Here is an 18342-nt window from a genome sequence, read left to right as displayed (position 1 = left end):
GAAATCCACCTCTCCCACAAAACTACTGGGGGGAGATCCTTTGTGTAAATTGAACTGTTTTTTGTGTCGTACCAATAATAGTGTCTACGTGAATGTGCCAAAACATTAATGAAAATAAACTTTTATGGCCCGATTCACAAAGGTAAACTTAGGGGCATATTATCAAGAACGGGTGATAACCATCGCAACTTTGCATATCGCAGTCCATCACGAGAAAATAACACCAACTTTACGTCCAATTCCCAACCCAGCGGCACCATGCGATAACAGCAGGATAACAAGCCAAATTACAGCATAAAAAGTAACGCGACAAACAAAAAATGCAAAACACGAACGCCCAAAAAGTTGCGATGCCACAAAGCTCGATACCAAAATCAGCGAAAACCAGTGACAGGCCTGCAATTCCCACGCGCCATGCTGGAAAATGCACTATAAAAGCCACCAAAAAACCACCAAAATCTATTCAAACTGCGTAGCATCATGGATGCACCCGGACCGAGTGCAGAGGACAAGCTGAACCCCACAAGCCCCACGGAGGACGAGCCAGGAACCCCGTGTTCGGGGAAGGGCAAGGAGAAGAGGAAGCGGAAGACGGGGTTCAGTTCCCAGGAAGACCGGATCATCGTCACAGAGGTGATAGAACATCACCAACAACTGTTAGTCACCTCCACTGCAGCACTGGCAACTCAAACAGATATATGGCAGTCCATCGTCACCAAAGTCAATGCAGTCGGAGTGTCGAGGAGGTCAAGAGGCGCTGGCATGAAGTGCACAGCCAAACCAAGGAGAAACTTGCCGCCAACAGGAAGGCAGCAAGGGCGACTGGAGATGGGCCTCCAGAGCCACAGGAGGAGCTGGATGTGCTGGAGCAAATGGTGACCACAGTCATCAGTGTGGAGATGGTGGCAGGAGTTGGGGGCCTGGACACAGCTCAAAATGACCTGACCATACAGCAACAGAGTGAGTAACTAGCAGGGACTAGGGGACGGGGGGAGATGGGCACAATGGCACACATGCACAATTATGTGTAGCACACTGCACACCCACAATGGCTGTGGAACATGTCCCTGACACCCTTGGCACACTGCCGCACACTTAGGAACACCAAGTAGGCCCACCTCCACTATGTGCACATATGGGCCCCCTCGAAATCACCAACGACCCAACCGAGCCATGCACGTGTGATGAATACAGAAAAGCAGTGGCTGTGTGAGCCACACTGACTATGCAAGTGACACTGCATGCCCGATACCATGGCATCAGCCACAATACATGACATGGTGCACAAATCGACATGGAGGTGGCCTAGTGCGGATCACATCCGTAAAGGAGCAGGTCACACTGACACATCCACGTGCACCCACAAACCATGCCGTCCAATACACACAGCAGACAAACAATGCACAAGGCCACAAAATCTGTCCAACAGCACATATGACCCAAGTCGCTAACATTTCAGCACCCGAAAAGCACACAATTCAAAGGCACACCGCCTCAAAGGGATAAGGGTACACGAAATCAGAGCTGCAGGGGCAACTCCCCCACAATGCAGCACACACACTTAGCAATCACAGAACATCAGCAATGACGGCAATGAGGTTTAAAGTGCAACACCCACACCACAGGACAGAGGGCATAACATGGTTCAGCTTGTGTGTAGTAACTTGCCACTCACATCTGGCATTGATTGACACTGATGATAATGTACGGGTACTACCACACATCTGTCATGTAGTCGATAATACCACTGTCTGCCATCAAATAGCCAGCTCCACCAAAACAGTCACAATGTGCATTGTCATGCAGTCTGTATGTAAACATCTGCAAAGCGACAACATACAGGGGAAACTGTTAACCTGTATTTCCCCTTAACATTGCAGAGGGACAATCAACACTTATTGCAGAGCAGACCACAAACCCCATCAGTGATGATGAAGAGGACAACCTGCAGATATGTCCAGTCTCCTCACCCCACCCCCAGGAGCAGGGCAGGCCAGCCTCGAGGTGGCCCCACCACCTGCACAGACCACACAGCATGAAACACACACCACCACTGCTGTCTCCCAGGACCCCCACAAACAATACATGGAATTTCAACGCTGTGTGTTGGGTTGCCAGGTGGAGTTGGCAGATCAGCTGCGGGTGGGTTTCGAGCTCGTGGCAGCCAAACTCAAGGCCATATGTGGGTATCTGAGTCCCATCACGGACCACGTACAGTCCCTTACGGACACCCCCTGTCCGCACCATGCTCACTGACAATCCTTGGCTGACCTCGCTGGGGCCATTACTCGGATACAGGAACTGTCCAGTCAGATGGACACCAGTGATGACAGCACAGAGTTGGCACAGATGCAGAGGACAATGGAGAACATGGAGCATATGCAGGCTGGAAGTAGGGCTGCCACGGCTGAACACCAGCGAGATGTAGCTGGGATCTTCCATGCCCTGCAGTTCATCATCTTGCACCCTGATGTGTCAGTGGCACACAGTGATGCAGCCCCATTACCTTCGCACCCTGATGTGTCAGTGGCACCCAGTGATGCAGCCATTACACTGCCACACACACTAGACACACCGGACACAGAAGAAGTATCAGAGGAGTAAGATGTGGATGGTAATTACTGTGTGAGGAAGGAGGTAGTAGCATCCATCACCGCCAGATGGCCTGTTCCTGCCTGGTTCAGCCCTATGCATCATGCCCTGGAACAACACCTCCTACTGTCCCCCGGAATACTCTGCGACATCCACCCGGAGCCCGACATGGACTGCCACATCTGCACTGCTTGACAATTACACAGCAATCTCCCTCTTCCCAATCACTTTTCAATCCCCAAATGACTCTGGTTGGCCCACCACTGGGCTTCCATGTTATGTGGGCTTGGATGGCCATGTACAGCTCCAGCTCCGTCATTCACCAGAATGTGAATAAAACATTCAAAATCACACAGATGTGTCATGAATATGTTCACTCATGTATGAAAGTATGGCTGGATGTAGTGACAATGATTGCACAAGAATGTACACCCTGGTGAATGACATCAACGCGCATTTTTATCCTTGAGACACATGGCCAATTGGATGACTGTGAAGGTGAGTACTAGCTGTGTCCCCATTGCACATTAACAGCAATCTCACAGCCCCCCAATGTAGGCACACGTCCATGTATTGAATAGAGCTGTGTGTACGAATGACCAAATTGGTAGCAGGCCAGGAGTGGTGTCCTACATCACATGTGACAACAGAACTTCAAGTTGCATACCTACTCACACACATCTGTGTGAACACATTCTGTTCTAATTTATGACATTGCTCTACATGGTCAGAGGTTGGACACCGTACTCACATTGCTGACGACACGTAAGTGCACTGGTCTGCCAGCAACTATCCCAAAACACTGTCTGGCTGTCAAAACGGACCCACCCCCATTGTACATGCGTCAATCAGACCCTCCCTGTGTAGGGACGATGCTCATTGTGGCACACAAGTGGTCAATCTAATCAACACTCATCACAGTTAGACACCGGTGAAGTTGAGTAGACTTTATTGGCATGTGCGTGTCAGTACGGACAAGGCAAGGGCCACAATAGGCAGGGACATGCTTAAGAAACTTGCACGCAGCATGTGCAGGAAATGGGGAGGCAGAGATGAACACCAATCATTACGGATGGCAACGGTCTCAGCCCACCTTGCCTTGCTGGACGAGTCATGTGTTGTTTGGGGTCTGCCCATTGCCCCGTGTGAGGGGGCATGACTTACAGCTTATGGGGTCTGCATAGTGCTCTGCCACCGGACTGCTCCGACTGTCTGCTCTGCTGACAGTGATCAGGTGAAAGGGTTCGTCTAGGTCACATGTCGTGCTACATTGCCATGTGTGTGCTCTCCCCCCAGCAGTGTGTCAGAAATGGTATCGTTGCCAAAATACGCTGTGCGCCATGTTGCAAGGATTCTGCTCATGCACAGAACTATGCGCAGGAAACCAGGACCTAAGTGAATTGTGGTGTACCAAAAAACTCAACTGAGTACCCACAACCCCTATCCGACTAGAATCAGTGTCTCATTCGTTCTCCCTATCATCTCGAAGCTACCAATGATTAGACAACCCAGAACAAGCTACTTCGAGTACTCTCAGGAATGGTGGGAATTAGAAACACCTTTTCTTTATTATTCTCATATCAGTCCACAACAAGAGTAATCAGAGACACAATATAGTTTAAAATGTTTATTTTCAACTACGTGCCCTAAGATGCAGTACTTTGGCTAACATAAGCAGACAAATTATTAAAAATAAAACCATCAGCATTGTTACAATACCATATAAAATGAAGAGAGAAATCATGTTATAAATGATAGTGTATTATAGTCACCCTCCCTTCATAAGAAAGCTAGTATTATTAAACTATTAGAAGGTCTCTAGGTTTGAATGGGGAACCCCATACCGTAAAGATCAGCTTAGGTGAATCATATCACAGGATCAGCTCTGCTCTGTGTCTGGAAAAGGTCTTCTGCAAAGTGTCTGAATCATGCATGCAAAATGCAATATTAAAGGCACTCGAGTTTCAGAAATTTGCAGCTGTGTGCGTGTTATGGCTAGAGCGTGCGCCGATCAACATGAATTCAAAAGCACACATTGTTATTTGGCCCTGACGGCTTCTGCACACAGTGTTCAGACCAAGGTCGCGGTGCACGTCTAGGAATGTGAACAACAGACCATTTCTCATGTGAAGAAAAAGCAAGCAAGCAGTTTTCTTGTAATAACAGCTACCTGCAGCAGGGCCGGACTGGCCGTAGCGGGCACCGGGCAAACCCCCGGTGCGCCGCAAGGGTGGGGGCCGGTTTGGGGCCCCTGGGGGCCATTTTTGTTACAGGCCCGTTTTTGCAGCATGGCTGCAAAATCGGCCCTGTAGCAAAATCGGCCGAAAACCGGCCCTGGCAAAGAGCTCGACAGCACCCACAAACCCCCGTGGGGGCCGGCTGAGCACTTTGCCAGGGCCAGTTTAGGTTCCCAGTCCGGCCCTGACCTGCAGTGTTGTGTGCAAAAGCAGCAAAAGTGGCAAGATGGCGTTTTAATTCTAAGACGCTTATGCTAACATAGCATGTGTGTACCTGGAGCTCCGTCTCCACTACACTCCGACCATGGAACTACATCACCTTGCACAGGTGTGTTTACACGCGCGTAGTTCCACGCACATGCATTCAGATTCCAGATGAAGACAGACATGTCCTCTGTTGTGGTGGGATGTGTGAGCATTCCCCACGATGCAACAAGGTGTTGGGACTTGTGCTGTGGGTGACAATCCGATGTGGCTGCAGGAACGTAGTTACTCGTCCATGAATGCCAGCGCAGCTTCATGTCCAATGTGTTCCAATAGTACGTTGTTGTCGGGTTCAAGGAACACCAGTGTGAGCCAATCCATTAACTGGTCCGGGCAGATGTGCTCAGTCCACATCATTTCCCCAATCCGCCACACTGCCCAATAGGGGAGCGCCTCGATGTAGTCACTGCACATGAGGAGTTGTGCAATCTCCCATGCGCAACTGCCAGCACATATGCCACAGATCAGTGCATCCCATGCACGGCTATCCCGTTAACACTCCTGTTCGTGGGCCGACAGGGGGCGCACTGTCTGGTCATAATCCAATTCAGCTACCGTTGCGTTCGATAGGCAGACCTCCATGGCCACTCAAATGAGCGACAGTGGAACCAGGGCTGGACGCAGGTGACGTAGGCAAGACGGAAACTCAGACGGTAACTGATTCGCATCACTGCCATTGGCAGGGATCCCAACAGATGCAGCATTCGTGCACGGTACAATTTCACGTGACGGGGTTGTGCATGTGCCCGGGAATTCCTGCCATTGCATTTGTTGGGCTCGTGGCACCGGCACTCCTTAGACCGGCGGAAGTTCGGTGGACGATATGCAACAGCTCTGGGCAATGAGTCGTATGTGTGTGACGTTTGAACGTATGGGTAGTTTTTGACATATGTGTCAAGGGCATCCCTTTCAGGTGTAGGTCGTGCAGGGACAAGTGTGTGTGGAGTGTGGGCACGTTGATGTTTCATTAGCGCAGTTAGTGGTGTGGGAGTCGTCGGAGGCTGGTATGGTATCTCACGCAGGGTGTGCCAGCCGCATTCAGTACCAAGGTCGGGGGCTTGGTTTGCCTTCAGCCTTGTGTGTTGAGACAAAGGGGCTTTCATTCCTGATATCAGTCTGACTACTGCTTGCATTTCTTGAATGTGATGTGGACTTCGCGCTGACTTTGATGGCAGGCCTGTGATTTGGGGTTCACAGATTTCGAGACACACGCAGCTGTTGGCGTGTTTGCATGAGCCAAGGGCCTGATTGGCCTGGCCCTCCTTGTTCAGTCTCCCTCTTTCTCTCTCTTTCTTTCTCTCTCTCTCTCTTTCTCTGTCCTTTGATGAGTGCCCGACACACCTTCTTATCTTGGATGTTGTCTTGCGGGCTGTGAGTCACAGATTGTCCAGGGATGCCCCACCATGATCCTTTAGAATAGTTGTTTGGTGACAAATTAGGATGTGACATTTTGTTTGGTCTTTCAATGGTGAATGTATGAATCAGGATTTCAGTACTCACATGTATGTTGATTGTTGCAATTGTGCAACATCAGGCGGGTGCTTTTGTTCATGTTTTCGTGCCGTTGATGTGCAGTGTCTTTGTCCGGGGGAGAGGGGTGCCCGGGGGAGGCCCAGGGGGAGGGAGGTAGGTCTTGGGGGTGGTGGCGGTGGTTGTGGTGGCTCTCTTGGGTGTCCGGCACGGATGTTCAGTGGCTCCATGGCATCTGTTGTTCTTCAGGTGTAGCGCTGGGCTGGGCTCCCTTCTGTGGTGCAGGTTGTAGTCCGACTTGGCACCAAGTCAGAGCAGGTGTTAGTTTCCTGGTGCTAACGCGCCTTATCGCGTGTTTTGTGATCTTATCGCCGATGTGGCTGGTCGTTGAGAATGTTGTGGAGTGGTGTTGTCGCGGCTTTTTTGCTTGGGAACGCCTACTCTTTATCTCATTAGTGATAGTTGCCGGGGTCATCTGTGGCAATGTTTTTTGCGGATGCTTTTGCAGGAAAACTGGTGGTATCGGCTGTTGAAACCAGCTTGTGAATGGGGCGATACGTTTATTGCAACTTTGGCTGTGATACAGTGCCGTTAACTCGGCGATAGCTCCTTCAGAATATGGCCCTTAGACGTTTGTTCTAAACATTGACCAAACGTCTACGTTTACAACTTTGGTAATTCACAAAGGGCATTTACGAGTACTATCTTTATGGCCACACTGAGGGTGGAGACCCGGCCCTAGTGTGTACATGAAGATAGTACTCATAAATGCCCTTTTTGAATTCTCAAAGTCATAAACGTAGACGTTTGGTCTAAGTTTACCTTTGTGAATCGGGCACTTAGCTGTCGTATTCAAAACTACTGCCTCTGCTGATAATATAAAATGGAAAGGCGATATGCCAAAATCCATTTCTGATGTACTTGACCAAGTGCCCTCTCCATTATGGTCTGAACATGCTAATGATATAGGCTATGTTTTGCCAGAAGATCTCGTAGAGATTAAGGAGAATCCTATGAAGAAGCTGCCCCGCATTCCTCAGTACCAAATGCGCCATAAGGAGGAAGGCATTAGATCTGTTATTCCGGCTTTAATCAAACAATGGCTCATAGTGCCCCCAATAAGTGTGTGCAATATGCCCATTTTGTTGATCACGGAGCTGGGTAATAACACACACAAATTAGTGCAATACCTGCAAGCTATTAATGCTACAATGATCCCTAGTTTTCCTTTTATTCTTAACCCCGCAACCATATTATCTTGTATTCTACTCCCAAATGGTTCACTGTTATTGATTTAAAAAAAAAAAAAAAATATTAACAAAGCTCAAGAGAATTGTAGACACAGTATGCATAGTCTAGGTTACACAATCAAGCAGACACCATTTTGCAAGAACGATACATTCACTGAAAGATAGGCGGTATACAACATCTTCTGCGTGGCTCAGTTTCTCAAGTTCACCCTCTATATTTCTGGCAGGGTGCCCAGATTTTGTGGTTCAATGTGTACGATTAGCCCTAACAAGAAATTACTTTGAATTTGAAGGGGAGTATTTTCTACAAACCCATGGCACTTCAATGGGGATGACCTGCGCCCCCAGTGTAGCATGCCTGTACGTGCATGACTTCGAAACACGTTTCATCTATAGTGACTCCAACCCGTACCAATCCAACTTGGGAGTATGGAGAAGATTCATAGATGATATCTTTATAGTCTGGAAAGGAGATGCCGAAAAAGCAAAAGAATTTCTGACATGGCTAAACAACAGGGATGAATTCTTGAAGTTTACAATGACTCTAACAAAAGATTCCATCACATTTTTGGATTTGAAAATCTGGCCAGCGGAGGGGACACTAAAAACGGAAGTGTTCTACAAACCTACAGATGCCAACAACCTCCTCAGATATGACAGCTTCCACCCGAAAGCGCTGCGAGACAACTTGCCAGTAGGCCAATTCCTACGACTAAGGAGAAATTGTACGGAAAAAGCAAATTATGAAATTCACGCCAAAAAATTAACACAGAAATTGCAGACAAAGTGCTACCCTACAAAACTGATTAAACAAGCATATAAAAGGGCAAAAAACTGCAACAGAGAAGGGCTTTTGGAACCAAAAAGGAAACTGGATGACAAAAAACTGGTATGCGTAACCACATTCGGAACAGATTCCAACAGTGTAAAGAACATAGTTCTACGACATTGGAGAACACTGAACTCTGGGGGTCTTAAACTAGAGAAACCACTATTTGCATTTAAGAGAGGTAAATCCATCAAAGACTCTGTTGTACATACCAGACCAAAAAAGAAACAAGGCAGAACAGGCCAACAGAGCACACTCTGGAATCTACCAGAGGTAACCGGACACTACCCGTGCGGATCATGTAGTGTATGCAAATTAACAACACAGAGCAAAACAATCGACGTGGGCCTTAAAACACCATGGGAACAAAGGTCCTTCAGCAATTGCAACAGCCACAATGTGGTTTACCTAATGACGTGCATCTGCAATAAAATATACATTGGGATGACCACACGTAAGGTCAAGATCAGGATCAATGAGCACCGCAGTACATTTAGGTGCGGTAAAACCATCACAAAAATGATGAGACATTTTCAAACGCAGAAACACAGTGAAGATGACTTTACTTGGACTGTAATTGAGCGACTACCAGACAGCTGCAACGAAAAACAATTGCTAAAACTAGAGCAAAGGTGGATCTATCGCTTGTCAAGCACAACATCAGGACTGAACGAGGAAATTCCATGGTGCTCTATGACGTAGCTTTGCCACATAGCCTACATATCTCTGAATATGGCAATCACAAGTAGATCTATTGCCCGTTTAAAACAACAACAGGAAATAAGAAGAAAATTCCGCGGGAAGGTTTAATTTAGATTGGGCCACAAAGTATACATATCCCTAAAACATGGTAAACAGGAGCAAAAGACAAGAGGCATAGTCCTGGAAAGACAACAAAACCTCCGACATATATAACAACAAAAGATTGGGGTGTAACATTAGACCTCGATATATATAATTTAGGAACACAAGGGGATAACACCATGAAAGTCGGAATTAGGTAACAAACGTGCAGTCAACTAGATAAATCCACTGATTAGAATGACCTGCCGTTAGCAGATATACGAAACTCAAGTGGGGCTGCCTACACCATACCCACTAACACTGGTCGTGAGGTGAGACACGCTATTTCCGCAAAGATAATGGCGAAATAGCAACTCTACACACTTCAAGCGATTATCATTAAAATAACTACACGAGGGATCAACGAAATACTCCTCAAAATTGTAACTAACAAATCCTTCGCTGTGAGGGGGATCGAACACGGCGCACCAGACATAAATAAACTACATTTCCCACAAGTCTTGTAGTTCAGCCTCGTAAAAGTGTGAACAGCTGTGATTACGTTGCGTGACGTTAGAGAATTGGGTCAGAACCGCCCTCCAATCAGGCTCGTGCACCTCCGGTAAAAAGCCGACACCGCCGTACTCACATCCCCGACGGCAGACGGTGTGGTTGACTAGGTGCAACGGCGGTGCAGGGTCCTTGATGAAGTAAGTGACAGCGAGGGTACACTTTGTTATTCAGACGCCTGTTATCGCGTATGATTTGTGTTGATAGCAGAGACGCATGTAGAGCTTACCAATGGTTCCAAATTGTTCTGTTTAAATAATTTCAAAAAAAGACTAGCTATAACAAAAGGGACAGCAAACAAAACATATACAAATAGGGGGAAAGTTCACCCTGCAACACAGGATTTGAAGAACTAAGCAGGAATACTGGCACGGAAGCGAAATAAGAATAAATACGTCCCTGAATATATTTCCCTAAACCGTAAAATGATAGTAACGCGGTAATAAGGTTCCGTGAACTAGAATCTTGTAGAGAACGAGATGTTTATCATTAGATCGGTTTTGAACGTGCTAATAGTTGCCTTTATTTATCTCTGATGCAGTGTTTGACTACAGGACTGCACCTAACACACGAGATCTGCATGATGCCAGTAGGCACAGGGCAGTAGGTGAGCGCCGGAAGTTCTGAATAATCGACTGGATGAAAGAGATATACATGATCACTATGCATGGTGATATATTTAAGAAATGAATAAACAACACAACAAGGGAATGGGTGCCTGAATAGAGAGCTATAGGATTGATGACTAGAAAATACATTATAGCCACAATCCTTTTCACTCATAGTCAATCACAAGCAGTATGATGATCACGTTGTGTGGTGTATAGATGTGGATGTGATGTGGCGGTGAGCAAACTGGAATGATTAATGTATTACACTAAGCCCTAACATAGAGAGCACATAGTCAGGTGGTACACCATCACTACAACTAAGAACCAACGACTACGAGCACAAGACGGGCTGTAGATAGATTCATGTTGTTGTGTCGTCAAAGAAACACATGTTAACTTTGTGTCCCATGTCCAATAGAAAAATTCTACTGAAGTCGGAAGGCACATACGGACAGGTGAGTGCATTAGGCCTCACGTACGAATGAGTTGCATGTAAGCACATGTACAGCTTAATCGCAGGGACCTTATAGCATAAGGAAAAGAAAGATATCGCCCTGACGAAGGCCCCAAGACCCGATTGGGCTACAAGACGGGCCGAAACATGTTGGCATACGGTAGCGGGTACAATTGAACAAATCGAGTTCAAAGAAACCCCGACAATAAGTTTTTACTGATATCATGAGTGCCCAATAATAAATAATTTAAAATAGGGTACACTCATAGGTATTTTTAATCTGATCTGGTTCCCTGCCTAACCAGTGGTTCATTTATCTAGGAACTCCCAGTATATCTTTGGTTGAGTCCGCCCAGAGAGTACCATCTTCTCTGGGTGTGGAGTAATTGCCTATGATGAAGCATGTCACTATTACGTGAGTGAGGCTTTTACTTCAATATCTTTGATATTCCACCTGTCAAGTAGATAGTTGAACAACATCTTTCCACTACTCTGAATCTGGTATTTCGCCAATTCAATAGTGGTTGCTTTTTGTGAAAAAAAGTTACTCAGGGAGAACGCAACCACGTTGTTTATTCTCTCCCTCTCTGTTTGTGATAAAAGTGCCCAGATTTTCCCCCATTTCTTAGCAGCTCCCCTGCTTTTGTAAACCATTTCTTCAGCGTGTTGGCACCAGTCAAGCTCCCATTTCTATTCCTCCAATGTCGTAGGTAGAAGCGTCCCCCCACTTTCTGGCAATGTTCCTCTTTGCAGCCCCTGCCGCAAGAGTCAGCCACAGGCCCTCGTATCTGGACCAGTCAGTGTCCATTGTAATCATCAACAGTAGCCACTTTGCATCAAGGAGGACTGTCATTACCTTAGACATAATATCTGTGACCCCGCGCCAGTACCGTGCAATCTCAGGACATTCCCATAGGATGTGCAGGAAGGTTCCCTCCCCCTGACATCCCCTAACACACTTTGCATCAGTGATCTTGCCCCATGTGTAAAGGTGAGTGCGCGGGTAGTAGGTGCGGTGCAGTATCTTAAGTTGAACCAGTCTAAAGCGGGGGCGCATCGCTATTTCTCTGGGGCTCTGAATCGCCTCCTGGCACTCCTCCTCGTCAATCGGCCCCAGGTCCTTTACCCATGCGTTCCAGGGAATCATCAGGGGATCTGGCACGTTATTTATCAGCATGCGATAAATAGTGGATGTTGGTTTCTCAGCAATGGGGTCAAGGAGCACTCTGTCCTCCAGTGGGGAGTATTCTAGAACGTAAGTGCCACTGTGGATGTGTGTGCATAGCGCATGGACCAGTCTCAGGTATTGGTAATTCTGAGTCTGGTTTAGATTATATTACCGTTGAAGAACCTCGAAGGGAAGGGTAGAGTCGCCCTTCCATACATCCCCCAGGTATTCGATACCTATCAGTTTCAACCCTCTGAAGCCCGTAAGGGCTGCTACTTCGCGGAAGGGGTCCCCTACCCATAGTGGGGTCTTACCTATCAACGTCCCCGCCCAACCAAGTAACTTATTGGCCTCCCTCCAGCACTGTATCACCACCCTGGTGTGATCCGGCCACTCTGGTCTGGACTTTCGGGAGTAAAGGAGGTGCTCACAGTTTCCTCCCAGCATGGCAGCTCTGTCTGCTCGGTACGCCGGCTCGACCGTGTCCGAGTACAACCAGTTATTGATGACCTGCAGCTGCGAGGTCCAATAGTAGAGTCTGATATCGGGGATAGCCAGGCCACCATCGTAGACCCCCCGCTGCAGTGTATGCAACACTATTCTTGGCGAACCCCCCTGCCACAACAGTGTTCTAACTTCCTGCGCTATCTTTTTAAAGACCGTCGGGGGGACCGGATACGGGGTGTTCTGGAGCACATATAGAAGGCGCTGCAGTGTCATCATTTTGAATAGGGCTGCCCTGCCCATAAGTGAGAGTGGAAGGGATCGCCAGTGGCCAACATCCTCGCCAAGGCGTCTCATCTGGGGCCCCAAGTTCCTGTCGAGGACTGTTATTGATTTTTGTTCAGTCTTCTACTCCATTTGCATACACACGAATATCCAATATATATTTGCTGTCTCATTTTTGGGCGCCAATTAACATGGAATCAATGCGCACAGCGATTTACTGAAGAGCCATCTATCTTTTCTCAAGCCTTCAAGAAGGACTTGGCCTCCCTGTCTCCCCAGAGGATCCACTCTGGATCAAAGTGTAGCTAATCTATTGATGGGATCTGACCTGCCAGATTAATGCAAGGTAGATTATCTTTATTCTTCATCTCCTCACTGAATTTTCTAAGAAGGGACACAAAGTTTTAAAAGGAAAATTACAATTGTATCTTCCTATGTTCACTATTTAGGTTACAACGTGTTGGGAGTTGAAAGACAACTCTCTACAGACCACTTTGAAGATATCCGTAAGTTACAGAGACCTGTAACTTTGCAGGGAAAGGCAGGTTATTACAGGCAATGGATAGTGGGCTTTGCAATCATTGTTAAACCCTTCCAACATTACATAAAGAATTACACCATGACCATTGCATTGGACAAATAAGGCAGAACAAGTCTTTGGAAATATTAAATAATCTCTGTCTTGACCCCTGCTTTTGGACTCACCAACTATGACAAGCTCTTAGTTTTGTATTGTTATGAAAAAGATGGATTTGTGTCAGGGATACTAGTGCAAGATCATGTTGATCAAATCAAACCTGTAGCATATTATTCTTCCACCCTCGATGGATATGGCATAGGGCTGGGTCTAATCTAAGGTGGCATGGTAGGCAAAAAAAAGATGGACTGAAATACGGCCCTGGGAAATCGCCAGTGGTTGTAATTAATTCAAGTATTCCATCCATAACCTTGTTGTTCATTGCAGTTGATCCCTAAGTATGACGGGTATGCCATCACAAGAGATCTTCAGTCGCTGAGATTAATTCTAGCACTCCATCCATCACCTTGTTGTTCTTTACAGTTCACACCATAAGGGCTTGATTTACTGTTTGATGGATGGTACTCTGTCTGTCAGGGCGGCGGAGGATGTTACCTCCACCATCCTGATGGACTACTGCCTGTCAAATTTCGTGATGACCGCCGGCCCACTGGTTATCTCTGTACATTGAAGGAACCACCATCACAGTAGTACCTTCCAATGTACAAAACATTTGGTGAACAGACTCTATCGTTTTCAGAGCCATTCCCCAAACTTTGAATTTTTTAAATTTTTCAGAACCAAACTCCCAAAGTGTGAGTTTTTTTCAGAAAACCAAAAAACGAATGAGCCCCACATCCTAGGCTTTACCTCCCGGAGTGAAGGGGGGGTACATTATTTATTTTCTGTCCCTCACCACTAAGTTTTCCTGAATGACATGTCAAAAGAAGGGGGAGATAAGAGGTGTTTCTCAGATCGGCTCATCCTCCTAGTTGTATATATGTCAAGAAAAAAGAGCCCGTCTTTGTAGTGTGTGCTAACCTCCTGCAAGGTGGAAAAAGCACAAGGCTCATTGATATAAGCCTCACCCACCAGGGTTGCCCCTTGATGGTATGCTTCCTCATAGGGTTTCTTCCGTTCCGCTACGGAACAGGGCTACTATCCGCGAATTACATTGGCGCTCTAAATGGTATGCTCTAGATGGTAATAGAATAGGAGTAGGAAGTCTTTTTTTGTGACACCTGTGGGAAGGGTCATTACATCATACTTTTTATTTTTCTCCCAGTTTTTTAACCTTCTCATCTGGAGGACGGTTTAAAGCAAGTATTTTCAGTTTTAGCCACACTAATATTTGGTGTTAATGTCTTTCCACATAAATAAAACAAAACTTTTGCTTTATAAATGTTGATAGGCACTAACAACAAGTAGGTGTAAGTATATTTATAAGCATGCAGAGTGTGTGAAGTCATTTTGCGTCAATTATATTATTGGATCAGGAGTGGAATCTGAGAGGTAGTTCCTTGGTCCTGAAGAAAAGCCATGGGGAATGGCTTGAAACACATAGACCTCTAGAAAGGTAGGGTCAATACATCCATACTTTCTATTTTTCTCCCCTTTTTTTAACCATACTGGTTGAAGGAACGGATTAAAGCCAGCCGTGCCCGATGCATGTAAGAGCTGTGGGGCGGTGGGGCCGGGTTGGAGCGGATTTTGACGGACGCTGACAAGAGAATTTTACCTCATCCTCGTCTGTTGAACTCCTCCCCCCCCCCACCCTGCCCCACTGCTGTTACCTGCACGGGCCGTGGCTTATTAAATCATTGCAGTTCTACCAGGCAGGTATTTTTAATTTTCACCAAGAAAAAACCTCTGACTCCTATTTTATCACCATCTAGAGCAGAGGTCTTCAAGCTTTTTGGCTCTGAGCACCCCCCCCCCCCCAAGCAAAAAGTCGGGCCCCCCTCCAAAAACGTATGTCAAGAAAATGATGAGTGGAAGGGACAGGGGTGAGCTCCAGAGCAGCGATGAGATCATTTCAGGGGTATTTTTCTGTAGCACACAATCTACGCTATATGTGAGACTTATGAAAGTACAAATATATGAAACCAAAACAGAAATGGACCAAAAATTCTTGTGTTCATAATTGGAGTGTTGTGAGCCTGGATCCCAATGCAACTGTACCTGCTGCACTAAAATAAACACTAAAAACAAAAAAAAATGCTAAAACTCCCCAACTCCCTCAAGGCATCTCTCTGAGGTAGCTGTCTCTATTATTTGTAATCTACAACATGACCCCCACCCGCCCCCATATAGCACCATTTCCACTGGGCTATCTCTTTGATGCTGTCTAAGGAGCTCACTACGTTCCTCTGTCTCCTGGAATGAGACCCTGCTGGTCTCCTCCCCATCATCCCCTCTTCTCACCCTGAAGGGCATCTGCATGCTAACAGAGGTCGAAGCGGACGGGATCTATGGAGAACCACATGCCCCATGCTTTTTTAATTTTACAAAAGCAGTTCCCATACTTTTTGTTAAAAACACAACCACCTGTGAACAATTGTTGTGGCCCTTGATGTACCTCTGTGTAAAAGTGAGGGGACGTTGGGGGTTGGATTTTTCCTGTTCTGTGAAGCTCTTGGAGAGACACAAAGCTAAGTAGGAAACAGTCATTCTCACCAGGGTGCCTGCTACCTGAAAGAATGCAAATGTGTGCAATTGGTTAATCACCACAAGTAAAGGCAGCTTGGAAGCCAGTTTAGGATTTAATTGATAGAGGCGCCCGAGGCGTAAGGAAATCTCTGAGTCTAGCATAGGTTTTGTATTGGAAGCCTTCCAGTACAAAAAACTATGCACAGACTCACTTTAACCATTTTCCCACTTTGTATGTGTGCTGTAAAGTGCTCCTGCCTTGAACCTACATGAAAAGGGCGCAGGTTGTTCAGGCTAAATCCAATCTACTTTATTTAGTAAATTGGGTTTAGCATGAGAAAACTTGGGTGGTTGCATGAGAACGCCCATCCACCACCCTTGTTACGACCCCATGGCGCAAAGTAATGCAAAGCAGCGCCATGTGCTGCTTCGCATTACTTTTCCATTACTTCCAGTGCTAAACAAGTTAAGCGCTGGAAACTAAATTGGGAAAAAAAGATTTTGTGCCGATTTGCGTCACTTTTGTGACGCAAACACGGTGTACAATCTTAGAAAATCTCCCCCAAAATGTCAGGGTGTTTGAAACCGAGTTCTATAAAGTGTACTTTTAATAGACAAATGTTTGCACTAGGTATAGTTCACTTATTACTAAATTATATATGTGGAAAGCACTTGTTTCATCTTAAAACACCTGGGGGCATATTATCAAGCATGGTGTTAAAAGTATCGCCGCTTTAGCGGCAGAAACCTGCCGCTAAAGCGGCGATAATGGGCTTGATAATATGCCGCAAAGAATTCCAATAAAAGCCCATGTTGACACCAGAACATGGGCTTCTATGGAAATTCTCAAGGGCATATTATCAATCCCATTATCGCCGCTTTAGCTGCAGTTTTCTGCCACTAAAGCGGCGATAATTTTAACGCCGTTTCTTGATAATATGCCCCCGAATCATTTTGCAGCAGTCTACCTTATGCAGTATATAATAACATTTTAAAATAATGACTTGCGGATTCTGCTTTCTGCTCAAAGCTGGGACCTTGTAGCACTATGAATACACAAGCCATTATTTCTCACATCTGCAGTGGTCACATTACTCAAATGAATTTTCAGAATGCAAAAGAATGTATTTCTATCTGATTAGCTTACCTTTTATTTATTTTTCAGTTAAGGTTTCTACATTATTTTATTTGACATTAACTGAAAGCGAAAAAGAAAACACTTGAAGAATATTTTTTTCTTTATAGCCACGTTTTTGACCCTGCCACCACATGGCTAAAAGGAACAAAATATTCAGTAAGCTTCTTGTTTTTCCACTTTCAGTTACCTGCATATGAAATAATACAGAAACCTTAGATGAAAAATAAACGCAAGTTAAGATAATCCGATGAAAATACATTCTTTTAGATTATGGAGTCCCCCTGTATGTTTTTTTTAACCAATTCAAGGACTGCGTGTAAATGAAGACAGCCTGAAAACGTGCCATGGTACGCTTCCAGGCCATCTTCATTTACAAGTGCTTGTGACCCATTTGCACCCCCCCCCCTAGGAATGCAGCCACTGCCACCCAAGGGGGCGCGCTCCACAGTTTGAAGACCTCTGATGTAGAGCGTATCATTCTGTGCTACAGTGCAATTCGCAGGTAGTAGCACACCGCGTTCCTTAGCGGGACAGGAGGAATCCTATGATGAAGCATGCTACCAAGAGGCAACATGGTGAGTGAGGGTTATATAAGAAAGCCTTGCACTTGTTTCCACCCTGCCGGAGGTTAGCACACACTACAAAGACGGTCTCTTTTGTCTTGAGATACATTTTCCTGGATGACATCAGTGATGTAATCTCAAATAACATCAATGGAAAGAAGTTAAGGGGGCGCATGAGTAAGTGATTTCCAATTTTAGCTCTCATGGGACATTTTGCTCACTTCTACAGACCAAGCCGCTATACAGAATTACACCAAGCTGGCAATTCAAAAAAGGAAGAGATCTGATTGGACTACGGAGCCTTTTGCTTCTGTCATACCTTTAGAGCTGTGAATCCAGAGCTGGATCCATGGATGTGAGTGATCTAATAGGCTGCTTAAAGAAAATCATTTCTTGTGGCAGCCATTTCAGGACATGGGTGTAGTCCCTGAGTACTGACAAAAAAGGCCATATTCGGGGCAGTGTACGGACACTCTGACCTGCAGGACACAGTCCTCCTTTGTCCCTGAATTAAAAAA

This window comes from Triturus cristatus, chromosome 4_2, assembly GCF_964204655.1.
Source record: "Triturus cristatus chromosome 4_2, aTriCri1.1, whole genome shotgun sequence".
NCBI lineage: Eukaryota > Metazoa > Chordata > Amphibia > Caudata > Salamandridae > Triturus > Triturus cristatus.
Note: the sequence above shows the minus strand (reverse complement) of the source record.